At 46.0% G+C, this 26844-nt stretch overlaps 1 protein-coding gene and 1 pseudogene across 5 annotated transcripts in view; one reads left to right on the forward strand and one right to left on the reverse strand.

Annotated features, from left to right (window-relative positions):
• XXYLT1 (xyloside xylosyltransferase 1) overlaps positions 1-26844 on the forward strand; it is a 179152-nt gene that overhangs the window by 63984 nt on the left and 88324 nt on the right. The gene's annotated exons all lie outside the window — the stretch shown is intronic.
• Positions 26198-26560, reverse strand: LOC102397269 (annotated as a pseudogene).

The raw sequence follows: 26844 nt of genomic DNA on the forward strand, positions 1-26844 counted from the left end.
CATGTCATATATTGAAATTCTAGCCTCCAAATGAGGTAGAATTTGGAGGTTGGACCTCCAGAAGGTGATCAATTCTAGTAGTTTTCCTTTGGATTCCTTGGGATTTTTAACATGCAAGATAATGTCATCTGTGAATAAATGCAGTTTTAATTCTTTTCCAATCTGGATGCCTTTAATTAATTAGGTGATGATGATTCATAATATTTTTATCTTAGCTTGAAACTCCATTACAGTACAGCATTCCACAGAAGTGGTGAAGGCAGGCATTCTTGCCCTGTTCCCCATTCTAGGAGGAAAGCATTCAGTCTCTCACTATTTATGTATTGTTGTTGGCTATAGGTTTTTTAAAAAGACTGATAGATGCCCTTTATCAGGTTGAAGAAATTCGCTAGTCAACCTTGCATTCCTGGGATAAATCCCCACTTGGTTATCCTGCATAACCTTTTTTATATGTTGATAGGTAGGGTTGACTAGTATTTTATTAAAAATTAAAATTTTCTGTAATGTTTTTGGTTTCATAGATTGAGTTGGAAGGTAGGATTTACTAATATTTTGTTAAAAATTAATTTTTCTGTGATTTTTTGTTCTCATAGAATGAGTTGGAAAGTGTCTCCTATTTTCTGAAAGATTTTGCAAAGGATTGGTATTATTTCTTCTTTAAATATTTAATAGGATTCACCTGTGAAATCATCTGGGTTTGTGCTTTTTGTGGGAAGATATTAAGTTATGAAATAAGTTTCTTATTACAGACTTACTCAGATCATCTATTTATTCTTGAGTCAGTTTTGGTAGTTTATGTATTTCTATAGATGTCCATTTTATCTAAGTTGTCTGATTTGTTGGCATAAAGTTGTTCTATAGGATTAGTAATGGTGTCCCTTTTTTCATTTATCATTTAATAGTATTTGTCTCCTCTCTATTTTTCCTCTTCCTTATCAGTCTAGTCAAGGATTTGTCAATTTTTTTGATTTAGAAAGAACCAACTTTTTGTTTCTTGTTTTTTCTTGAGAGTTTTTCTGTTTTCTCTTGAATTGATTTCCACTAATACTCTTTGATTTACTTTCTTTTGATTGCCTTGGTTTTTAGTTTGTTTTTCTATTTCTTGTTTCTTAAGAGGAAGATTAGGTTATTTGAGATTCTTTTTCTGATGCAGGCATTAAAACCTGGATAACTATAGAGTGCTCCTCTGCCTGTGTAGCTTAGTGGGCACATCACATATGTTTTAGATCTTGGTTTGTTATGTAAAACGGGAAAAATGTAGTACTCAACTCTTAAGGTTCTCAGGAGATTTTAATCACCTAATCAGTGTAAAGTGCTCAACATAGTAACCCAGTACATAGTAAGTGCTCAATGGATGTCAGCATCATTATTATTTACTATTATTGTGTGAAGAAAATAAGGCTCAGAGAGGAAGTGACTCAGGATCACACATCTGGTGAAAACCAGAGCAGAGCTTGAACTCTGGTCAGTCTGATGCTGTTCTGCCAGGCTGCCCTACCTAGTTCTGAGAGGTCTCCATCAAGTTAAAATGAAAAGTGTTTGAGTTAGGGCTTGATGGAGTGAGGATTGGAAGAAACTTCTCTCTCCAATTCTAAGATTCTATGGTTCTGAGACAGTGCACAATGGACAGAAGTGGGAGCAAGCATGTCTGGCTGTTGAACCTTGAGATGAATAGCCCGTATAATCGAATGGGCCCGTATAATCACCCAGTGCTGGCTGGCAATCAAAGCCTCCGATTCCTGGGGTCTAAAATCAGAAAGACCATGTGTACCCAGGAGGCATCTTTGGGAAGTGCTTGGCAGGGTTTATTTCATCCGTGCCTTTGCAGGAGTCTGGATTTCTAGAGAGGTCCCTGGGGCCAGCATACCTTACGTCACTGTCTGCCCAGCTTAGGAAGTGAGAGGAAACTGCAGAAGAAAGTTTGCATATGAGATATAACCGTTGCTGGAATACACGTCCCTGTGGCCCTGCTGCCCGCAGTCTTCTCCAGCCAACACAAAAGATTGTTTCGGTCTTGCTTCCTGGATTTCCTTCCCCAAAGAGTAAAGGGCAAGTCCTACATTTGCAGCTAGCTGGCTAGAGACTGTTTCTATTAACTATAGCTTCGGGAAGTATGCTAATATAATTCTGTGCCTTAGACTTTTTTCCTGTTTAGAAGTGGTATCTCTGAAATCAAACCTTTCCTAGAGTCAAGAGTTTACTCTTCTAAATTTAGAACCAAGGAAGCTAGTCAAGGCGTTAGTTGAACTAGTGTTCTTGGGATGTATTTAATATCACAGTGACTTTCTTTGGTGGGGCCTTTGTCAGAGAGAAAGAATTTGCCCTCCCTTTTTTTTAATTGGGGAATAAAAGGTTGACAATAAACAAGGACACATCTTTGAAGTGTTTAGTAAGAAAGGGAAGTTTTAAATATTTCCTGGCATTCATCTAATTTACAAGTGCACAACTTTGTTAATCATATCCAGACATGTCCTTAGCCCAAGTCTTCCCATAACTTAAGAACATATTCACTGGAATGCAGCCTGCATCATTTACTTCTGGCTACAAATGAAAAGTTCCAGCCAACTGGAATTCTACCTCAGTTTGCGTGCAATGCAATTACAACCAGAGAAGCTTAGTGGAATAGCTTCCAGAGGTGGAAGCCCATTTCTTTCTCCTTCTATGCTCCAGCTCCTGAGTCAGTCAACATTAGGTCAAGATACTGGGGGAGACTGCCTCTCTGATTGATTGTCTTATGGTTCCTCTCAGTGCTACATAAATAATCTGGAATTTCCTGGAAAAGTTGAATGGCTTAGTGCCTATGGAGAAGATACTGAAAGAGAGAACACAGTAGAGGAAGTTAGGGGAATGAGAAGCAAAACTTCAGCCAACAATGACTGTGAGAGAACTCAGGTAGAGGAAGGAGCTGTCACTAGACTTCATTCCCTCACTCATTCAGCTGAGACTTATTGAATTCCAACTGTGAGCCAAATCCTGCTGTAAGTGCAGGGGTACAGGGGTTAGAAAAACAGATGTGGCCTCTGATCTCATGGGATGCACAGAGCAGACACGTATGAATCAGATAACTGAGCAGGTGGTTCATTAATTGCCATTGTGATAGGGGCAGAGGGGAGCTGCAGGGGCTGTGTTAGTAGGGATTCAGGGTGTGTGTTTTGGGGTGTGTTAAGAATGACATTTAAGGTGAAACTGACAGATGGGTGCGACTTAGCTGGGCCGGGAAGCAGAGCAGAAGGGCTACAGTCTGAGAGCATAGAGGAAACAAAGGCTTTGTGGGTAAATGTGCCCTAAATGTGGAGGCCTGACCAGTGTGGAGCCCAGGGAACTGCAGACCAGGGCTGGAGGGGTGGGTGGGGCCAGGCCACGCAGGGTTGAGAGCTGGGGACTTAATCCTGGAGACAGTAGTGTTTGGGACCGTTGATGGAGTTTTCAGGAAGGGGTAAACGTGGTTTGCATTTTCATCTAGTGACTTAAGTGCTTTTCCCTGCATTCTTCTGTGGGGTGGACCAGAGAATGGCCTGAATTTGAGGATCCCCATGGAGCACATCAAAGCCCAGTGAGAAATTCTCTTTGTGGCATGTGGTTGGGGAGCCAGCACTGGAAGGTTTTGAAGAGGACGGCGACATAGTCTGGGGAGCAGTCCCGCAGTGACTTTCAAGTTCGGGGGAAACAGTGTGTGCCAGAAGGCAGCTGAAGAAGCCAATGCGGCGTTCAGGAGGGAAGTGGCTTGGAATGTTTAAGTAAGGGGGAAGGTTAGCAGGGAAGGCGTCAGAGCGACAGTGGAGCTGGAAAGCTCTGGTTTCAAGTCTTCAGAGGCTAAGGGACGAGAAGGCCTTCATGGGAAAGTGAAGAGATTACAGACCTGAGTGAAAGTGACCAAGGAGAGGAGGGAGGCAGGTGAGAGGGGCTTCTGGGCTTGTTGTGAATGGAGAGGTGGTTGATAGGTACAGGGAGAACGTGAGCTGCCAGTGAGGGGAATGAGTCAAGGCTCACTTTGAATATTCAGGAAGGACCTGAAGGAAGACCATGAAGCTACTGTCCCCACCACGCCCCTCAGCATCTGGAGGGTGGGGGTACCTGTCCCTGTGGCCAGACCAGCCCAGTTCTGGTAACTCCATGACCTCAGAGAGGAGGGCCACAGCCATTTGTGCCCCAGCTCTAAAGCCAGTAAGCTGCTTTATATAAATTAGCACAAATTGACCTCATTACCCATGGTCATTAAGGGACTTCAGAGACCAAAGTGAAAAAAACAAAAACAGATCGAAAACTCCTCCGGAACACAGCTTTGCTCTGGCGGCAGGATCCAAAGGTTCTAGCGGCTGGCTTTCTGCTCAGGTGTGTCTGTCGTCCCCGCGCTGGCCCTGCGGATGGTCCCGGCCAGGCTGTTACTCCTCCCGGCTCCCTGCAGGTGTGCGCAGAGCTTTGCGTTCTGCTAATCACAAGATCATGATGGACTATTCCCCTTTCAAGCTGCTTTTATCCATTTCTTATTCTTCTAAGTTCTGAGACAGTGAACCTGGCTTGCTCTGTATTTTTTAAAACAGTCCTTTTTCCTTAATACTCCAGGGCTCCCCGTCCTTTCGTTCCTTTCCCCCTTTCTGTTCTTTCCTCCTCCCTTCTTTTGCTTTAATTGGAGTGAGGTTATTTGTGAAGCTGTTGCCTCTCTGTGGAAGGGTGGCCAGAAGGGACATCAAGCCCTCCTTGTACTTCTGATTTGTACAGCCTGTAAGGTGAGCCATACAAAATAGCCAGCATTTGAGAAAATGAAGCCTAAGAATTGTTGAAGGTGCAGGAATATATAAACTCTTCTTTTTAATGGAGTCCATTTTCTTGGTAAAGATAAGAGTAAAGTGACATGAGGGAGGAGCTTTGGATTTTTTTTTTCCTTAACTGAAGTCTAGACACTTCCTTCAGGAAGGGTAATTTCCTCAGAATATTTTCTCAGCCCTCAGCGTCTGTGATAATTTGAATATTGGAAGTTTTACAAGCTGTGTGAGAGTGTGAGGGGGTTGTGTTGATTGTCCAGGGAGACCTGAAGAGGGAGTGGCCTTGTATCTGGGTAAGTAGACCCGGATCAGAGAGACTCACCAGGTTTTCTTGAGGGCAGGGGTTCTTCTGACTCATTCTGAGGGTTTTCCTACACTTCCAGAATTAGGCCATTTCTTGGTCTGAAGGTATGGTGATGATCACTGGGGGGAATTGGGATTGCAATCATGTTTTCAGCTTAAAGGTAAAGGCAGGAACGATGGATGCTGTTCTGTTAGGCCCCTTGTTATGATCCAGTGGCATTTGACAGTTTGAAATCCAAAAGGAAATTGACTGAAGTGTGGAGGGCTCCATACACCGTGGTAACAGCCAGTGCTGCATTCTACACTTAGCGTTTTGGGGAAGGTGGTATCTGAAAAATTCTGTAGGTGTAGTCTGTCACTGTAGAAATGAAGCAATCACCAAGCTTATTGTTTGTCCCTTGGCCCTGAATTAACTCACTGTTAACAGAAGAGCCCAGATGGGCTGCTCCATAGGTGGCCTCCGCGCAGGGCTCATCTGTGTATCTTGCTCTGACTGTCCCTGCTGGACCTCATGGGGGGCCATCATGGAGATTAAATACGTTTATGTATGCCAGGGAGTGTTGCACAGAGCAGATCGTTAGTATTTATCCTTATTTTTCTCCTCCCCCTCTCTAAATGATAAACTCAGTCTGTCCTCTTACAGAAGATTTTTATTCCAAGATGTAGGATGATGGCTTCTCTCTTCAAGTCAGATGTCTCACAGATGACCCAGGGCCATCAAGCAGATCACAGAGCTCTTTGACTCTGGGAAGTGTAAGGCCTTCAACCATCATACAAGTTCCCTTCAACTACTGGGGTTTTGAGGGCTGGGATCTGAGTTGGTTCCAAATTACCCCTTTCCTGGGCACGAGGGTAACAGTTGGGTTCTGGGCAAGTTTACTTCCTCCTTGTTCACAACCATAGCAGAGCTGTGACCCCAGTCTGGAGGGACTTGAGTTCCCTGGGTTTCTAGAAATGACTTGCCTTTCTTCAGTAGCTATAGCAGATGAACGGAGAAGGCAATGGCACCCCACTCCAGTACTCTTGCCTGGAAAATCCCATGGATGGAGGAGCCTGGTAGGCTGCAGTCCATGGGGTTGCTAAGAGTCGGACACGACTGAGCGACTTCACTTTCACTTTTCACTTTCATGTATTGGAGAAGGAAATGGCAACCCACTCCAGTGTTCTTGCCTGGAGAACCCCAGGGATAGTGGAGCCTGATGGGCTGCCGTCTATGGGGTCGCACAGAGTCGGACACGACTGAAGCGACTTAGCAGCAGCAGCAGATGAAAGCCATTTTTTCAGAGAGCCCTGTGTGTCTTAAGTTGCTTCAGTTGTGTCTGACTCTTTGTGATCCTATGAACTGTAGCCCTTCAGTCTCGTCTGTCCATGGGATTATCCACGCAAAGATACTGGAATGGGTTGTCATGCCCTCCTCCAGGGGATCTCCCCAACTCAGGGCTCAAACCGATTTCTCTTGCATCTCCTGCATTGGCAGGCAGGTTCTTTACCACTAGCGCCACCTGGGAAGCCCATCAGAGAGCCTCAGAGCAGGCCAATCCCAGTCTGAATCCCAGGAGTTCAGTGGGAAGCAGACAGAAGGTGGAACACAGTAATAAATTTAGAGTTCCCAAACCTGAACCTCAGCCTAGCTTTGCTATCCACTGGTTGTGTGAATATCATCATTTATTTGTCTTGCCTGAGTCTTGGCTTCTTGATTTGTAAAATAAAGATGATAATATGTACCTGACAGGGCTTTATAGAAAATAAAGGAGATGAAATGAATGAAAACATGATGTAATCTTTAATAACATGGTTAATTTCTTTCTGCTTGCTCTCTAGATGGGGGCGTTCCCTTACCCTCAGTACATAGTTTAGCACCAAGCACATTAGAAAATTCTCAGTAAATCTTTTTGGGTTTAGGAAGTTGTTTTGGCAGACCTAGCTTAATGCTTTAAATTCTGACCTTCTATAGGGAGGTTGTTGTTATTGTTGGGAGAAGAAAATAGATTTCACATAAAGGGATGAAAAATGTGTAAGGTCTTTTGTTCCTTTTTTTTTTGTTTTAATTTCCTTCCTTCCACCAAGACTTTTCTTATTATCTTCACCTCTTAATGGTGAAAGCAGACCTTGGCTTATTTCTTGGTTTCCAAGAAGAGGAAGGAGACGGAAAAACAAGCAGGATGTTTTCTCCTCTGCAGAACTGTTTGCAAGTTTTGGCCGTGGGAGTAACACACCCTCCTCCTCTAGTGGGTCTGGCTCTGTCTCCTGAGGCTTGGCCACTTGCATCCAGGGCTGGCTGATTTATTTGGAGTGTGATTTGAGACTTAGAACCTTTAGAATGAAGCTTCCAGTCCTTTCCAAAGTAAAAGCTACCTTTATTGCTTTGATAGATAAATAGGTTGCTTTATGTAGTTCTCATTGTCTGCCAATAGTGGCAGCAACAGCAGCAATAGCTGACATTAACTGAACGATGGCCCAATACTGGCCACTGTTCTCAGTGCTTTGAGTGCTAACCGCTAATCCATACAGCCACCGTGTGAGCTCAGAAAGTAGGTACTGAGTTTGCCATCTTAAATGTGAAAAAGCCCAGCACAGAAAGGTTAAGTGCTTTGCCTACGAGCACATACCTGGTTGAGTGGCTGGCACAATATTTGGGAAGACGATGACTAAGAATCAGGGGATTTGGATTAATTAATGTTCTCGTCACAGTGTCTGGCACAAGGCAGGACCTCAACATTTGGCCGCGTTTGAAGTGACTTAGCAGCAGCAGCAGCAGCAGTCATACTGGTCTGGAATTGGCCCAGAGAAGGGGGGCGTCCCTTGAGATGGAAAAGTGTGTTTGTAGTAGCGCATTTCACTGGAGATCTTGGGGCCAGGTTGATCAAGAAAAAGACTACAGCTCCTTTGGAACTAACATCAGCATTTAGCCTGAGAGCTTAACCATTGTTAGTTAATTAGGCAATTCCTTGGCCTCCCCCTTCTATTTCCATGTATAGCTCATTGGATAGGTGTACGGCAATGGAAGAGAACTTTGGTGATTCAAACTCTAGCTTTGCCAGATGCCTGTGGACACATAACCACCCCAGGCCCAGATTCCTCCTTTGTGAAGGGAAGATAATAATAACATACCTATCTCCAGGCTTGTGACAACCAAATGAATGTATGTAACAGAAAGATCTTAAAACAATATCTGCCACATGGTAGCCATTCAAACAGTGATAATGTACAATTATCATTGATGTTTATCACCATGTTCTTACATAACCCCTTGCCTTATTCCTCATAGTGTCTGTGGTATTTACTACAGTAATACAAAATTTAAAAAATAAAAGCGAATAGAGAGTCAGGGCCAGGAAGTAAATGTATAGAAAATAAAAGCTTAGGTCTCATAGTAAAAGATATAAACACACGCATATTTGCAGAAGTGGCTCCTCCGTCTGGTGGCCAGTGGCTGAAGAGGGAAATTCAGTTCCTTGGTGGCGAAGAGGGAAATTCAGTTCCTTGGTGGCAAAGAGGGAAATTGTCCTCATTCACATAGGTATTACCCTCATCAGAGAGGCACAGGCAAAGCTTTTCCAAGCATTGACTTGTGAATGAAAACTTTTATTTCTCTTTTATTAGAGAATGTGAACTCTAACTTCTAAACACTTGGCCCATTAGATGGGCCCATAGGACACAAGGGAAATCTTCACCCCAAGTCTTTTGTGTAAACTTTAGCTCTTTAGAATCAATTGCACATTTCATACTTTGATTTGTGATCAACTCTCATTAGCCAAGCAGGGATGAATCATGTCACTTACTTTTTTTTACAGCTGAAGTCTTATATCACCTTGAAAACCTCTTATAAACAAAATCCTGTGCTCACAATAGGGATCTTGTGGTTTCTTCTAAGGGGTGCCTGCGTTGCTCTTGCTCCTGGCGAGCAGATGTGCAGTCGTGGGGTGGGGGCAGCGGACGCCTTTCCACTCTGCTCTTGGTATGTGCGGGTTATTGGACTGTGAGCTTGGTCACGTTTGCAGTGGCGTGGGCTGCTCCCCTTGGCTAGACGGGCCCACATCGTGCTCTGGGGCTGGGGGGGGTGGCCTCAGGGACTGTCCCCAGAGGCTGACCCTTATCTGTTTGTTTGCTTGTTTCCAAGGGCTACAGAGCCAGGAAGAGGAATACAGACCCCATAGAAAGAAAAAGGAACAGGAAATAGTTCAAAAGGGAGTGATGAAATGAGAAAAGCAACAGGAAATGGCTCAGGAATCAGGGGAGGCATCAGTCAAAGGAATTAAGTCTTGAGGACCAGGCGGGCCAGAGGAATAAATCCTCCCCAAACCTCTGGGACTCCTTCTATGCTGACCCTGACCAGCCAGGTCTCCAGGGTGGAAGTGGTGTCTGGTTACTGAGGGACTGTCTTTGCCACCCCCTGCCTGGCCTCAGCGCAGATCTGGGGGTCTGGAGTTAGAAATCAATCTGTGTCCGTCTGAGCCAGACCCTCCCAGACATGCCATGTGTCCCCCTTCCCTCCATGCACCTCTCCTGCTCCCCTCCTCCCTCTGCAAGGTCAAGAGTGCTCTCCCAGGGACCCCCAGAGTCCCAGATTGCTCCTTGGTGCTGCTCAGAGATCCCTGCCCCTCACCAGCAGCTCTGTCTCTCCACTTCACTCCTGTCCTGTTCTGTCCTGGCCTGGCTGCCCTGTGTGAGGGAGAGGGAGAGTGAGGTGCCACATGGGGGCACAGTGTTCTCAGAGGTGCACACCAGTCACCCAGCGTGAAGGGTGCAAACTCGGGGCTTCCTGGGGCAGAAGCCACACAGGAAATCGTTGGTAATTGCGGCTTGCTCTGAAATTTGTCCCACACCTTCAGTACTCTGAGTGAAATCTGGGAAATCACCTTTTAGTGTTTCCGTCACAGGAAGGATGAAATTGGGTCCCCATTTATAAAGAAGCTGCTTTCCTCTGGCCATGACAGACTAGTTTCTTTCTATTTCTTGGGGTCGATTATCCATTTGTGACCTAATAGTATCCACGCTGGGGATTGTGTCTCATCACCATTTATCCCCACCCTTTACCAACTCCCATGAGGATGCATGTGTGTATGATTGCACACACACACACACACACATATACACACACACAGAGATCTCTTTAACTAACTGATTCTTTGGCCAAGATTCAGGTTCAGTTTAAATAGGATGTGACTGCAAACCAGTCCTTGAACTTCGCTATCCTTTTTCTGGTCAGACTATTGAACACTGCAGTTTTTAGTGGACATAAGGGAGTAGCTGTGTTGCCTCAGAGAATTTCAGGGTTGGAAAAAACCAGATGGTTTGATCCCTTCGTCAGTTCTTGAATCTCCCGCATGGCATCCCTAGAGCGTGAGGTTGTCCAGTGCAGCCTGCTTGGACTCCTAATGACAGGGAGCTGCCGGCACCAGGAGCAGCCTCTTTCATCTTCAGACATGTTTTGGTTTTAGAAAGTTCTTTCTTACATTGTCCCAAACCTGCTTTTATCTGTTGGTGCTTATACCAACTCTTGACCTCAGTGAAGAAGCCTAGTTCCTTTCTTTTAAAAATTCAAAGGAGGCCTTCAATCAGGGGAAACAGCCCTGGTTTCCTCGTGTGCTCCCCACAGGAAACATTTCTAGACTGCTCACAATCCAGATGCCTGCTTCTGGGGTGCTCCCGTTGGTCTCTGCTCCCCTCAAAATATGGGGCCCAGGTTGGAACACAGTTCTTCAGAGGTGGGCACTGGGAGAGGGGCAGATGCAAACCAGAGGAAGGAGCAAGGTGGTATTCTCATTCGCCTCTGTGGATGGAGCTGCAGGAGGTCTTAGCTGTGTCCTGCTGGGGGTGCAGTGCTCACAGACACAACAGATCTCTGTATATCCCCTTTGTTGTGGTTGCCCCTGTACCAGAATAGAACCCCCAGATTTGAGAGCAGATAGTGAGATTTCCTGGGGAGAGCAGGGCAGGCTTCCTGAACTGGTCTAAGAATGACTTTAGAGAGTAGGGAAAGGAGACAGGTGTGGGGTTTTATGATGGTTGAGGGTGCAGTTGGAGTGAAGGCTCTACGCAGGCCAGGACTGGTGTGGTTTGAACATCCCACCAGCATCAAAGGAAGGCGCCTCTGGGCTTTCTTGTCCGCTTGTCTCGGTGTTGCGGTGGAAGGGGAAGATGAGGCTTGAATGCTGTCCACACTGAAATATTGAAAAGTGGAGTCACAACCATTCTTTGCTTCCTGACCTCGAGCCTGATGGGTCTGCTGCTCTACCTTCTAACAAGTCCTTGTGGAAATAGTTAACACAGGAAGTCTGCAGAGAGAGTCCTGACCTCATGCCCTCGAGGTCATCTTGCAGTCAAGGATCTTCTTCAGACCCTGTTCCCTGGGCTGGGGATGGAAGAAGGGTGAGACACAGCACATACCCAACAGACATACGATGCCTAATTCATGCCATGAGCGTACGGGAGAATTACATCGACAGATACTGTATGGGAGCAAGTATTTCTGCACAGACACGAGGATGAGGGGTTTGGCAGGAGGACACCTGCTACAGCCTGAGGAAGGCTCGGAGCCTGAGAAGGTGGCACGGTGTCCCTGCTGTGCTGGAGAGGGGATGTCAGCAGTGAGGGTTTTGAGAGCCCCTTCCCACTGGTTCTGAGTAGCTGGCCATGTCCTACATCCTACATCACATTTCAGCAGAAAATGTAGGCATGTGTCCTGTGAGGTAAGGAGTGTTGCTATAGGAACGGTGACTTGCCTCTCCTTGTTGAGCTATCCGCATTGTTGGTTCCAGCCACAAACTTCTACCTTTTGCCTGTTGAGAGTCTCTAGGTGGGCACCGGGGAGGCAGTGCACGCAGGCTCTGCTGGAGACACAAACTTCCATCGCTCTCCTCCAGGTCTCCAGCCTCCTCGGTGTCAGCTCTTCTCTGAATGTGAGGGACTAGGGAAGCCAAGGGAGCTTCACAGACATGAGAAATTAATCAAGTGATACCAGTGTGGCAGAGAGCTGGTGCATGCTGATGGTTCACAGGCAAGGAAACCGCAATTGGAAGAGACACATGTACCCCAATGTTTATTGAAGCACTGTTTACAGCAGCTAGGACATGGAAGCACCTAGATGGCCATCAGCAGAAGAATGGAAAAGGAAGCTGTGGTACATATACACAATGGAATATTACTCAGCTATAAAAAGGAACACATTTGACTCAGTCCTAATGAGGTGGATGAAACTGGAGCTTATTATATAGAGTGAAGTAAGTCAGAAAGAGAAACACCAATACAGTATATTACTGCATATATATGGAATTTAGAAAGATAGGAACTATGATCCTATAGGCAAGACAGCAAAAGAGACACAGAGGTAAAGAACAGACCTTTGGACTATGTGGGAGCAAGTGTGAAAGTGAAAGTCACTCAGTCGTGTCCAACTCTTTGTGACCCCATGGACTGTACAGTCTGTGGAATTTTCCAGGCCAGAATACTGGAGTGTGAAGTCGTTCCTGTCTACAGGAAATCTTGCCAATCTAGGTTTCCCGCATTGCAGGTGGATTCTTTTCCAGCTGAGCCACCAAGGAAGCCCAGGTGGGATGATTTGAGAGAATAGCATTAGAAACGTGTATTACCAAATGTTAAATAGATGAGAGTGCAAGTTCGATGCATGATGTGGGGCACTCAAAGCTGGTGGTGCTCTGGAACAACCTGGAGGGAGAGGAGGGCCAGGGCTAGGATGTTCAGGATGGGGGACATGTGCACCTGTGGCTGATCATGTCGATGTATGGCAAAAACCACCACAATGTTGTAAAGTAATTATCCTTCAATTAAGATGAATAAATTAATTTTTAAAAGAAGTGTTAGTTGGCACTGGCCCTGGAAATCCCCATCTGAATACCCACAGATACAGTAAAGTCAGCACGCAGCCCACAACTGTCTTCCTCTCCCCAAATTTGCCCTTCTTATCTTGGCAAATGATAGGTTGCCTGAGCCAGAAACAAAGGGTTCATCTTAGATTCCCTTCCTTCCTTGTTCCCCCTTAGATTGTCACAAAGCCTCACCAGTTCTTTATACGTCTGTCCCTCTCTCTCTTTTTCTAGGTATTAAATGAGTTTACTTGTTTGGCAATAGGCAAGATTATATGTACAGTTTTCTTTTTTTCTTCCAGTTTTATTGAGATATAATTGACACATAGCTCTACATTTAAGGTGCACAGCATTGTAATTTGACTTATATGCCTCATGAAATGCCTTACATGTGCCTCTTGATGGCTTCTGCCCCCGGTTCCTGTCTACAGGTCTGGGGCTCAGTCAGTGCACACTGTATAGCCATCCCACTTGTAAAAAAATTTAAATACTTTCATTCTGGTTGGTAAATTGACTCCCTTCCCTGCAAGACCCAGTGACACTGGCCTGTGGGCCTCCAGGATCCTGCTTCAGTGCTCAGTTGGCTTCCTTTCCCATTAGTTGGCTTTGCCTTGTGCTCTGTCAACCCGAGACCCCTTTTGTTCCCAGTGAGGTCTTGCCACTTGTCCTCTAAGGGCATGGGTTCAGTGTTACCTGCTGGGTGTCTTTCTCTGACCTTCTTCTCCCTAGCAGAATTCACTGCCCACCTCTGTGGCCCTGAGGACCCAGCCCTGCTGGCTTTGAGGACTGACTGTTTTATAGTCACCCCCATGAGACACAGAGCCCCTTAAGTGAATAGCTCTCTCCCAAGTGAATCTGGTTCTGGGAAGGTCTTGTATTTCAAAATAGGAGTTGTTGAATGTGTCGAGTGCTGTGCTCAGTGCTAATGTTTATAAACCCTCATGGCGTCTAGAATCACACTGGAGGGGCTGACCCTAAATAAGTAAACAATTAAATGTATAACTGAAAATTGTACAAAAGTCCTAAGGGGACAGAGAATGGGGTGTGTAGAGCAAGAGCGTTTAGGGCAATTCTTGGACTTGGTCTGCAGAGTTCTTCAGTCCAGGATCCTCCTCCTCAACCCCTCATGGAGGGAGGTGAAAGGCTTATCCTCTTTTGAAGGTCTAGGGACTTGAGATGGAAATGGGGAAGGGAGAATGAGCTCTTTCTGGCTGCCAGTGGCAAGGCTGTTTCTTGGCTGCTCTGACTTGGTTTTTAAGAAGCTGATGGATAGGATGATCCACATGCATGCATGCTCAGTGTCTGACTCTTTGCACCCCCACTGATTGTAGCCTGCCAGGTTCCTCTGTCCATGGGGTTCTCCAGGCAAGAGTATTAGAATGGGTTGCCATTTCCTCTTCCAGAGGATCTTCCCAACCGAGGGATGAAACCCACGTCTCCTGCATTGGCAGGTGGCTTCTTTACCACTGAGCCACCTGGGAATCCCTGGGATGATCTACAGTCTGCATTAAAAAAAAAAAAAAACCCGCCAGAGCAGCGTCCATGTGACCTGGGTCCTCTTTGTGCCATGGGTTTCCTGTCCTTCTGCCAAGCTGGGTGACTCTGCCCCCTGCAAAGTGAGAAAGCCAAAGGCTGTGTCGACAGCATCCCTGCTGACATGGGTTCTGTGGTCCATTCCCCACCTGTGGATGACACCACGAGAGTAACACCTGGTCCCTTTCCTTCAGGGGAGGGCAGGTGTGGCCTCTGATAGATGATAGGAGTGGCTCTGTGGCTGGACCTGGTGCTCCCTGGTCGGCGAGTGAGTGCTCAGTGGGGAGGGGCAGGGCTGCACCCTTTAAACTGTGATGCCCTGGAGCCCACATGAGCCTGTGTTGTTTGACTGCCATGGTGAAGTGGTGGAGGAAGGTAATTGGGAGAAATGGGAAGCTCACTGGATATTTGAAATCCAGACAGAAAGTGAAAGAACATTGAAATGATGCTTTTAATCATAGAGAATATAGAATCCAGCTAATAAAATACAGTTTCATGCCAGGTCTTAGGCATATATGGAGGGTGCCTTGGGAGATGGTCTTCTGCTGGCTCTCATAAACCTTAGTGTTGTTTGGCGTCGGGAGCCCCTGAGGTCAGCTGCCTCCCTGGCGTGTGTGCTGTGATGGTGCTTGTAGGGTGAGAGCCCATGGGGGCCTGAGGGGTTCAGCAGGTGAGGAAGTGGACTCCACCACTGCGAGGCAGAGCATGCATGACTGCCACCCTGTGAGTGACACCGGCCTCTCGGGAAACCGCAGGGTCTGGTCTGTGCTGTCAGGACTGCAGCCTGAGGCTCGCAGGGTGTGTCCAGCTCCCTGGGGCCTCTGGTGGCCGCTCCCCCTTCCATCCAGCTGAGAGCCCAGTGGAGAGCAGGGCAGCGAGTGGCTTGGGCAGCTCTCCTTCTGGTCTTGAAGTTTCCCCATCTCTGGAGTCAGCCGGGATGGACTTAGGGAGGTTTGATCAGGTGAGAGGCAGTTGACTTCGGCCTAGCTGCAGAGAGTGCCCATGTCTTTGGGACGCTTTCTTTGGAGCCCCGGGTCTTTGTGGCCACAGGTGGCTGTGTGTGCATTGTCCCCACTGGGCAGTTGAGAGCAGAGAAGTGTTTTTGTCAGGAGGCTCGTGTGATTTCTTGGTACCCAGGGGGGAGTTTGGGGCTCACAGCCCCAGGTAAAGGGACCTCAACTTTGTTCCCCACCAAATTGGGTGAGTCCAGCCGGACAGTCCCAGAGAAGCTTACACTCATGTGTCCGCAGCAGCAGACCATTCTGAGCTGCGATGTTAAAGCAGAGACCTCTCTCGTCTCGCCTCTTGCCTCTGCCTTTTAACTGTCTCCCTCCCCAGTCTGGCTTGGGAGGGCCGTGCCTTCTGCAGGCCTGATCTTGTTAGTCTTGTGATCAGTAACTTCTCTGGTTTCCTGCCAAGACCTGGCACTGGAATCTTCCATAAAGTGTCCCCAGACTGCCTTTCCAGCCTCATCTTCCCCTGCGCCCCTCATATATCCTTTACTCCAGGCAAGCTGTCTCACTTTCTGCTCTCCCAGCAAGCCTTCTAGGCATTCATGTCCCTGCCTTTGCTCTTGTTGGTCTCTCCTTCTCTAATGCCTGTTCCCACACAGACTCACTCTGCTTCATATCTGCCTTTCAAAGTCTGTTGTGGACTGATCTATACCCCTCAAATTCCTTAGCCTCCAATGTGATGGTATTTGGAGATGGGGCTGTTGGGAGTCATTAGGGTTAAATGAGGTTATAAGGGTGGGGTCCTGGCCTCCTGATTGGATTGATGTCTTATCAAGAAGGAGTCACAGCAGAGCACTCTCTCTCTGAGTGAGCCCAGAGGAAAGGCCCTGTGAGTTCACAGAGAGAGGGTGGCATCTGCAATCTGGGATGAGAGCTCTCGTCAGAAACCGAATCTGCTGCCACCTTGCTCATGGCCTCCAGCCTCCGGAATAGAGAAAGTCAGCGTCCATGGTTTAGGTCTCCCTGGCATTTGTTAGGCAGCTGGAGCAGACGAAGGCAACCTGCCTCCCTCCCCCCTGCAAATACCATCTCTCTGCAAATCAGCCTCCTCACTGCACCCACAGCACTGTCTCCCTCCCTGGACATGTGGCCCCGGCTTCCTGGGATCCTTATTGTTGTTAATTAATTTCCACCACTAGTCTGTCAGCAGTTTGAGGGTAGGGACCTTGTTTTGCTTATCTGAATCAGAGTGCCAGGTATTATATGTTTAGTCAGTTAATAATTGAATGAATTAATACACACGGACACTCACCCCCTACTCCTTGCCAGTTGGCTGTTAGACTGCAGATAGTCCTTTTGTGGCTACTTTTCAGGTATTTCTGCTCTTAGTGATCATTTAACCTGATCCCTCCAGGGTATTAACGTATGGAAGGTGGAGGGGACTCCTGGTGTCATTTCCCCACCCTCATTATGCCTCGGTTTGCCTGAATGTGTAGCTTTTCTCAGCTCAGTTGGTGAGAGGAAAGGAATTGCTGTGATAGCACAGAGAGCCAGGCCAGGGTCAGACCCAGTCCACCATGACAAGGAGAGAGAGCGCATGGCCCTAAGCCTTCCTGGCTTTGTCTTCTCCAGGAATAGGCAGCGAGTCCTCTGGCTCGACCCCAGCCTCACAGAGGCTAGGTGATGAAGTGGGCGGCAGCGGTGGGATGCATCTTTCAAGTTGAGCTGCTGGGAGCACAGCCCAGAGAGCCCAAGTGGCATGTCCCATTAGGTACCAGGACAGCCGGGTGGTGACAGAGCCACAGAGAGGAGCCAAGTCTACTGAGCGGTGCTTAGTCATTCAGTTATGTTCGACTCTTTGTGACCCCACCAGGCTCCTTGGCCCATGGGATTCTCCAGGCAAGAATACTGGAGTGGGTGGCCATTGCCTTCTGCAGGTTCAGTTCAGTTCAGTTGCTCTGTCGTGTCTGACTCTTTGTGACCCCATGAACCGCAGCATGCCAGGCCTCCCTGTCCATCACCAATTCCCAGAGCCTACCCAAACTCATGTCCATTGAGTTGGTGATGCCATCTAACCGTCTCATCCTCTGTCGTCCCCTTCTCCTCCTGCCCTCAATCTTTCCCAGCATCGGGATCTTTTCAAATGAGTCAGCTCTTTGCATCAGGTGGCCAAAGTATTGGAGTTTCAGCTTCAACATCAGTCCTTCCTATGAACACCCAGGACTGATTTCCTTTAGGATGGACTGGTTGGATCTCCTTGCAGTCCAAGGGACTCTCAAGAGTCTTCTCCAATGCCACAGTTCAAAAGCATCAATTCTTCGGTGCTCAGCTCTTTATAGTCCAACTCTCACATCCATACATGACCGCTGGAAAAACCATAGCCTTGACTAGACAGACCTTTGTTGGCAAAGTAATGTCTCTGCTTTTTAATCTGCTGTCTAGGTTGGTCATAACTTTCCTTCCAAGGAGTAAGAATCTTCTAATTTCATGGCTGCAATCACCATCTGCAGTGATTTTGGAGCCCCCCAAAATAAAGTCTGCCAGTTTCCACTGTTTCCCCATCTATTTCCCATGAAGTGATGGGACTGGATGCCATGATCTTAGTTTTCTGAATGTTGAGCTTTAAGCCAACCTTTTCACTCTCCTCTCTCACTTTCATCAAGAGGCTTTTTAGTTTCTCTTCACTTTCTGCCATAAGGGTGGTGTCATCTGCATATCTGAGGTTATTGATATTTCTCCCGGCAATCTTGATTCCAGCTTGTGCTTCATCCAGCCCAGCGTTTCTCGTGATGGTGTCCATTGCCTTCTGCAGGGGACGTTGTCAAATCCAGCTTCTCCGGTGCCCTGCCTGAAGCCCCTGGCAGGTTTGGTACTTGCTTTGCCCTTCGGCTCCGACTGCCACACTTCTCTCCCCTTTCTTTACTCACGTGTGTCAAAGGTATTCCCTGAGTTTTCACTCTTGCTCCCTTTGCCTTCTCTTCCTCCAGATCATTGCTTTTCCGTTTCCCCATCTTGCAGGTCTCAGCTCAGGTGCTGCTTGTTCCAATGGCCCTCTCTGCGTCCCCCGTTTCAGGGACCCCCCACAGTGTCACGTTGCCCTGACACTGAGTTTCACCCCCACAGCCCCTCCTGCTGTCTGAAGTTATCCTGTGCAGACTGACAGTGACACAGAAGCGGAGCCCTGGCCTCCCATTTCCCTGCTGTGTCTGCAGTGGGGAGAAGTGCCTGGCATACAGTGGGGGATAATAACTATTTGTTGACCCATCAAAAGAATGCTGATCTGTTTGTCGTGAACAGGGAGGTGTCTGGTGTCCTAGAACTGTGTGCAGGGGGCTCTGGCTGTGTGTGCTGCTGGAGGGGCAGTCCCTCGGTGGGGCTGGTGTGGCACTGCCCTGGGCCTGGAGGGAGTGCTCGGCTATGCTCATGCCAGGCAGTGCCTAGAGATCAGCTTCTTAGGGGAGCCTCTTCCCTCCTGAGTGGTTTGCTTCTAGCAATATTGAGTTTCCATTTTTATGACAGCATCTGAAGCCTCTCATTAGATGCAGAAGGAAAATTTGATGCAGGTCCAGATTTTTCTTTCGAAAAAGAGAAAGCTCTGTCCTTGATTAGAACCTCACAGCTCTGCATGAGCTCTAAGTGCTTTTGACAGTCAGGAAGACCCTAAAGTTGTAGAGACCTTGTTTATATTCAAGGAGTTTCAGTTACCAAGCATCATGGCTGTATTTCAGATGTAAGTGGAGGTATAAGTATTTTAAAAAGAAGTAAAACTTGCCCTGTCTTCCACAGAAAAGGAGCATTCTTTTTTTCTTGGTATGTGTTCACTGCTTCTGTGACTACACAGTCACTCCTGGCTTTATAGTTGAAAAATCATTCGGAAATAGTTTTAAGATTGTTCAACTCTTCCTCACTGACAGTTACCAGACCCTTTATTTGAATGTTCATCACTGGGGACTTGAATAATGTCACAGGTAACTGTTAGATGAATTGTTCAGGGGAAACTTCATCTCCTAATGCTGGACTGGAATATTCATAAGGTACATTTGCCATGACCCAGCATTCCAGGAGCCGGACCGTAAACCCTGACCTCTGAATAGGGGAGAAAAGGGGCAGACCATGGCCTCCCTGCTTAATGAGAGCAGTACAGGTTTAGAGAACAGGCCAGCCTCCAATCACTGGACACCCTCATGCCAAGAAAAGGTTAAAATGTCATATATTTCCATAGGAATGCCAAACTTTTTCCTTGATGCAGGCATTCAGGAAATTAAACCACAAGAAAGGCCAAGTCGAATTTCTTAATCCACCCCAAACAATGAAATGTGAAGTGTGGGTTTATAGTTGGAAAGTGACTGGGTAAAAATAGCACCAACTGACTCAACACATCAGCCTCCTCAGGCTCCCAGAGCCTCTGATGTGTGTGGACTCTGCTCACAGACACCGTGTGGTTGGCACTGGCCTTCCTTTGGAAAGCCGGGGCAGCCCAAGAACTCAGTGCCTCTTTCTTCATCTGCTGCCTGTGTTCCCTGCTCTCTCCATACTCAGTTCCAGAAGTTTCCAGTCCAGGCTCACCAGTGTCCTTTGGTGGACATGACTCGGAGGGAGGCCCCCTGGCTGCCTTTGGTGTTGGGTTTAGATGGTCTCTGTGTCTGGGGCTGTGGCATCCTATTGCCTTCAGCCATCACTGTCCACCGCAGGTTTACACAGTTGCTCACCTGACGGGGTGGGGAGAATTGCTCTGCCTTGGGCCATATCTCCCTTGCCTGAGCTTTCCTGTTTGTGCTCTCCCATCCTCGTGTATCTTATAGCTGATCTTTTGGGGATTCCTCTAGGCCTGGAGCTCTAAGAATGCAATTTGGCCTCTGAGAGGCTCATCCCAATAGACCTGAGGGTTTTTCTAAGCTGCTCATATTCCCAAAGCACCTGCCATTTGCCTGGAACTTCCAAGATGTCCTCGGCAAGAGGAGATGGGGAAAATATAGCATATATGCAATTAGATAAATAACAGGAATGGCTTCCCAGGTGGCTCAGCCATAAAGAATCCACCTGCCAGTGCAGGAGACGAGGGTTTGATCCCTTGGTCAAGAAAATCCCCCGGAGAAGGAAATGGCAACCTATTTCAGTATTCTTGCCTGGGAAATCCCATGGACAGAGCAGCCTGGTGGGCTACAATCCATAGGGTTGCAAAAGAGTTGAATATGACCTGGTAACTAACAAGTAATAGGAAAAAGAAACCAGATGAGAGTAACTTCTAGCTTATTGTCTGCTTTTTCTTTTTTAAAAACATGTATTTGGAAACCCAGAAAACCATCTTATGGTGAAGTAGGAGAAAGGTAGAAGTTTCTAGAAGGACTTGTCTTAGGAAAAAGAGTATAAAAATGAGTAACTCTGGCTACTTTAAGAAGACTCTTAAAGAGCCTGGTATGTGTGCTGAGTTGCTTCAGTCGTGTCCAGCTCTTTTGAGATCCTGTGGATTGTAGCCCACCACGTTCCTCTGTCCATGGGATTCTCCAGGCAAGAACACTAGAGTGAGTTGCCATGCCCACCTCCAGGAGATCTTCCTGACCCAGGGATCGGACTAATGTCTCTTATCTGCATTGGCAGGCAGGTTCTTTATCACTAGTACCTGGGAAGCTTGAGGTCATGCAAAATGCCTTAAATCTGATTGACTTTGCCAGAAAATGGGTATTTTCTGTGAGGTAGTTAATTAGTCCCTTTAGAAATATTTTTATTTTAAAAGCAATACATGTCCATTTTGAAAAGATGGAGAAGTATTTCAAAAATACACATTTTCTTCTAGTTACATATGTGTGTATGCACACACATATAAATGTATAATATAAATACGTATTTGGCATACTTATTATGTATTATTATATGTTTTAATATATTTATTTTGTCATTACAAATATATATATGGGAGGATATTTAGAGTATCATAAAGAAAATTTAAAATACTTTGTAATTCACTATGGGGTGAGGGAACGTGATTGCTTGTCCCCAAAGATGACCTCCTAAGGAGCCACCCCTCCCAGCCTTCACACCTGCGAGCACTCCCCTCTCCTGGAATCTGGGCAGGCTCAGCGGCTTGTTTCTGGTGGACAGGACACAGTGGAAGTGATGCAGCCTGACTTCTGGGGCTCGGTCACCAGGAGCTCTGTGCAGTTTCAGCCTTCTTTCTTGGGACACTGGTTTCGGCAAACTCCCTTTTGGAGTCCAGCTGCCCTGCTGGGAGAAGCCAGAATCCCAGAGGGAGCCCACATGAAAGTGCTCTGGTTGACAGCCCATGCTGAGCTCTTTGCTGACAGCCAGCATTGACTGCTAGGAATGTGTGATGTGGCCATCCAGCCCAGCCGAGCCTTCAGAAGACTCAGCCTCAGCTGCAGTTTCCTGGTGTCCACACAGATGACTCCAGGTGAGCACTGCCCAGCTGAGCCTAGATAACCAACAGAACCATGGGGGAGGATCATACACTGTTTTCAACCACTAAGTTTTGGGGTGGTTGGTCATGTAGCTATAGATAACTAGCATAGCCGGTTTCAAAGCAAACAGTGTTAAAGGGAGCATGATGTGGCCAAAGAACTCATATTCTAGGGCCTGGAAGGCCTGATGTCCTGCTTTGTCACTCTCTAAGGTCAACTTTTGACCTTAGGCAAGTTGTTTCCATTTGTTAAATGGAAATTGGGAGATAAAAGTATTCCGATGTCTGTGTACTAAGGAAGTGTTAGTTTCTATATGGTTGTATTGAATAGTCATGGAGAATGGTGATAAAGGAACATTGGAAACAGCAGTGGCAGCAGCAGAAAATATATAATTAAAATGCTTCTATAGTTACATTTTTTGCAGCTGTGAATAATGTCATTCGTTTCTGAACCTCTCCACACTTAACATAGTACTGGGTGCACAGAAGGGGCTTTATGACTTGCTAGGCATGGCTGAGGCCAACACAGTGAGGAGGGTCTTCTATGCCCAGTGTTATCTGTGCTATTCTGAGGACAAGCAGCCGGGCTATGAGTGAGGGGAAAAGGCCACTTGTGTACAGAATTCCAAGGAGGTATGTCGGGGAGGGTTTGAAAGAGTAGCTGCTCCAATGTTCTTGTCTTTACTGTCTGGGAAAACTGAAGTCCAGAGGGCAAGTGGCTCGTCCAAGGCTGGACACAGTGGCAGAGTCAGGCCAGTGAGCCAGGGCTCTAACTCAGGACACTGTCTACTCACACTTACCTAGAATTACTCAGTCCACATTTCGTTCAATAAGGCAGAGCATGCTGCATTTTAAAAAACAGGGGATCAAAATGAACATCACCAGTAATGTGACAAATTGTGCCTCCTGGTATGATGGAGTGAGAAGAAACCAGTATTACTTCTGTGCTATTCCTAACAAAGATGAATAACTTGAATCTAATCAGAAGGAAACATCAGTAAACCCAAATTTAGGGAGATTTTACTAAATAATTGGCCTGTGCTCCTCAAATTGTCATAGGTCCTGGAGGCCAAGGAAAGACTGAGAAACTATTTTATATTGAAGAGATGTGACAACCAAATGCTATTCTGGGCCAGAAATTTTGTTTTTGGTTTTGGACAATTGACAAGTTTTGAATGGGACTGTAGATTAAAAGGTAGTGATGTATTAATTTCCTGGGTTTAATGGTTGTACTGTTATGATGAGAGTGTCCTTGCTTTATAGGAAGTACCTACTGAAATATTTAGAGGTTAAATCTTTTTTTTTTGGCTTTCATCTGCAATGATGTCAATTTGGCATTATATTTTATGTCTTTAATTTAAAATTAAAACAAGTAATTTTATTAAAAACCAAAAACTAAATTGATTAAATTTAATTAAAATGAAAGAAATGAATCAGTGCTTAAGTACAATTTGGCAGATATTTTCAGTTGTTGGATCTGTGATGGGAACAAGTTACGAAAAGGATTTCAAATGAAAATTGGAGACTGGACTCCCAGCTTGGGGACCAGTCTTTTGACTTCTCTACATTTTTGGGTAATTCTTAGATTCATAGTAGGAGGGGGTCCACTTAACCTTGGTACCAAACAGGGGTGAAAGCATTGAAACATAGATTGTACCTTGTGTGGGAGAAAGCTACAAAATGAGGACCATAAACCCTACTTGTAAGGATTAAACTAGGTAAAGATATGTGAAAATGACCTAGTCCAGTTCCTAGTTCCCAGGCATATGAGAACCTCACTATTTTATAGATGATGGTAGATAGTTTATCTTTTTTTAAATTGAAGTATGGTTGATTTACAATGTTATGTTTCTGATAAATAGCAAAATGATTCCGTTTTATATATTTATGTATATATGTATGCATATACATTTTTCTTTTTCATATTATTTTCCATTATAATGGAATATTAAATACATACCTGTTAATCTCAAATATCTAATTTATCCCTCTCTCCCTCCCTCCCTTCCCCTTTGGTAACACAGGTTGGGAAATATGTTGTGGGCCGTAGAACTTCCACAACAGTGAAAACTTCTTTGGTATACTTTTTCTCCAGTTTGTGGGTTGTCTGGGACACACGCCACACCTCCCAGGTCTGCTGCACCCAGAGCCCCTGCCCTTGCGGCAGGCCACTGCTGACCTTCACCTCCGCAGGAGGCAAACACGCAAAGGCAGGTCTGTCTTGTTCTCTGTGGGGTCCCTGGGTCCTGGTGCACACTAAGTTTTGTTTGAGCCCTCCGAGCGTCTCTGGTGGGTATGGGGATTGATTCTAAACCTGATTTCACCCCTCCTACCATCTTGTTGGGGCTTATCCTTTGCCCTTGGACATGGAGTATCTTTTTTTGGTGGGATCCAACATTCTCTCCTGTTGATGGTTGTTCAGTGGTTAGTTGTAATTTTGGAGTTCTCACAGGAGAAAATGAGTGCACATCCTTCTACTCCGCCATCTTGTATGCCCTCTTGGAGGGTACAAACAAAGCCTTGTGCGTGCCAGGACCCAGGAGAAAGGAGCAGTGACCCCACCAGAGACTGAACCAGACTTGCCTATGAGTGGTGGGAGTCTCCGGCGGGGGCATGGGTTGACAGTGGCCTGCTGTGGGATTAGGGGCACTGAACACAACGGTCCTGGCAGAAGTCCTTTGAAGGAGGTTGCCATTACTGCCATTACCCCTGGTTATTGAGGGCTAACTACCTGTCAGGCTGTTAGTAACTGAAAACAGCCAACTCTTCTGGTGCTTACTGTACTGATCATAGTGCTTAGAGTTCTGGTCTAAGTGTTTTACATAGATTATATCATTTAATCCCCAAAGCCAACCCTTGAGGTTATTATGCTCATTTTATAGAGAAATGGTTGTCTGAGGAGGCCTCAACAAATAGCTGAGAAAAGAAGAGAAACTAAAGGCAAAAGAGAAAAGGAAAGATACACCCATCTGAATGCAGAGTTCCAAAGAACAGCAAGGAGAGATAAGAAAGCCTTCCTAAGTGACTGATGAAAAGAAATAGAGGAAAATAATAGAATGGGAAAAACTAGAGATCTCAAGAACATTAGGGATACCAAGGGAATGTTTCATGCAAAGATGGGCATAATAAAGGACAGAAATGGATGGACCTAACAGAAGCAAAAGATATTAAGAAAAGGTGGCAAGAATACACAGAGGAACTATACAAAAAAGATCTTAATGACCCAGATAACCACGATGGTCTGCTCACTCATCTAGAGCCAGACATCCTGGAGTGTGAAGTCAAGTGGGCCTTAGGAAGCATCACTACGAACAAAGCTAGTGGAGGTGATGGAATTCCAGAAGAGCTATTTCAAATCCTAAAAAATGATGCTGTGAAAGTGCTGCACTCATTATGCCAGCAAATTTGGAAAACTCAGCAGTGGCCACAGGACTGGAAAAGGTCAGTTTTCATTCCAATCCCAAAGAAAGCCAATGCCAAAGAATATTCAAACTACTACACGATTGCACTCATCTCACATGCTAGCAAAGTAATGCTCAAAATTCCCCAAGCTAGGCTTCAGTAGTATGTGAACTGAGAACTTCCAGATGTTTAAGCTGGTTTTAGAAAAGACAGAGGAGCCAGAGATCAAATTGCCAACATCTGTTGGATCATTAAAAAAAGCAAGAGAATTCCAGAAAAATATCTGCTTCATTGACTTTTCTAAAGCCTTTGACTGGGTGGATCACAGCAAACTGTGGAAAATTCTTAGAGATGGGAATACCAGATGACCTTCCCTGCCTTCTGTGAAACCTGTGTGCAAGTCAAGAAGCAACTGTTAGAACCGGACATGGAACAACCGACTGTTTCTAAATTGGGAAAGGAGTACATCAAGGTTGTATATTTTCATCTTGCTTATTTAACTTATATGCAGAGTACATCATGCAAAATACCAGACTGGATGAAGCACAAGCTGGAGTCAAGATTGCAGGGAGAAATATCAATAACCTCAGATATGCAGATGACACCACCCTTATGGCAGAAAGAGAAGAGGAACTAAAGAGCCTCTTGATGAAAGTGAAAGAAGTGAGTGAAAAAGCTGGTTTAAAACTTTCAACATTCAGAAAACTACAGTCATGGCATCCAGCCCCATAACTTCATGGCAAATAGATTGGGAAACAATGGAAACAGTGACAGACTTTATTTTCTTGGACTCCAAAATCACTGCAGATGGTGACTGCAGCCATGAAATTAAAAGACACTTGCTTCTTGGAAGAAAAGCTATGGCAAACCTAGACAGTGTATTATAAAGCAGAGACATTACTTTGCCAACAAAGGTCTGTCTACTGAAAGGTATGGTTTTTCCAGTAGTTATGTATGGATGTAAGAGTTGGACCATAAGGAAAGCTGAGCACTGAAGAACTGAGGCTTTTTTTTTTTTTTAAAGTTTTTAAAACTTTTATTTTATATACAAAGAGCTAGTATTATTTCTGTCTAAGGTTGATGTGCTGGATGATCCATTTAAGGAAGTCAGTTAGTCCAACTTAATGAAGCCGATGTCCTTCGCATACTGGCGGAAACACTGGCGGCACTATTGAGGCCGTATTTCCGGTTCAGACCGTGCTGGTTTGAGCAGACCCGGCAAGAGCGAGCACCCCGGCCGAATTTTCTCAGATGGCTCCAGTGGAGCTGCTGGTGACCCATCTTGCTTTCTTGGCTGCAACGAGGTAAAAGGCAGAACTGATGCTTTTGAACTGTGGTTTTGGAGAAGACTCTTGAGAGTCCCTTGGACTGCAAGGAGATCCACCCAGTCCATCCTAAAGGAGATCAGTCCTGAATATTCATTGAAAGGACTGATGCTGAAGCTCCAATATTTTGGCCGCCTGATGCGAAGAACTGACTCATTGGAAAAGACCGTGATGCTGGGAAAGATTGAAGGCAAGAGGAGAAGGGGACAACAGAGAATGAGATGGTTGAATGGCATCACCGATTTGATGGACATGAGTTTGAGCAAGCTCTGGGAGTTGGTGATGGACTGGGAAGCCTGGGGTGCTGCAGTCCATGGAGTCCCA

Source organism: Bubalus bubalis, chromosome 1, assembly GCF_019923935.1.
Source record: "Bubalus bubalis isolate 160015118507 breed Murrah chromosome 1, NDDB_SH_1, whole genome shotgun sequence".
Lineage (NCBI taxonomy): Eukaryota > Metazoa > Chordata > Mammalia > Artiodactyla > Bovidae > Bubalus > Bubalus bubalis.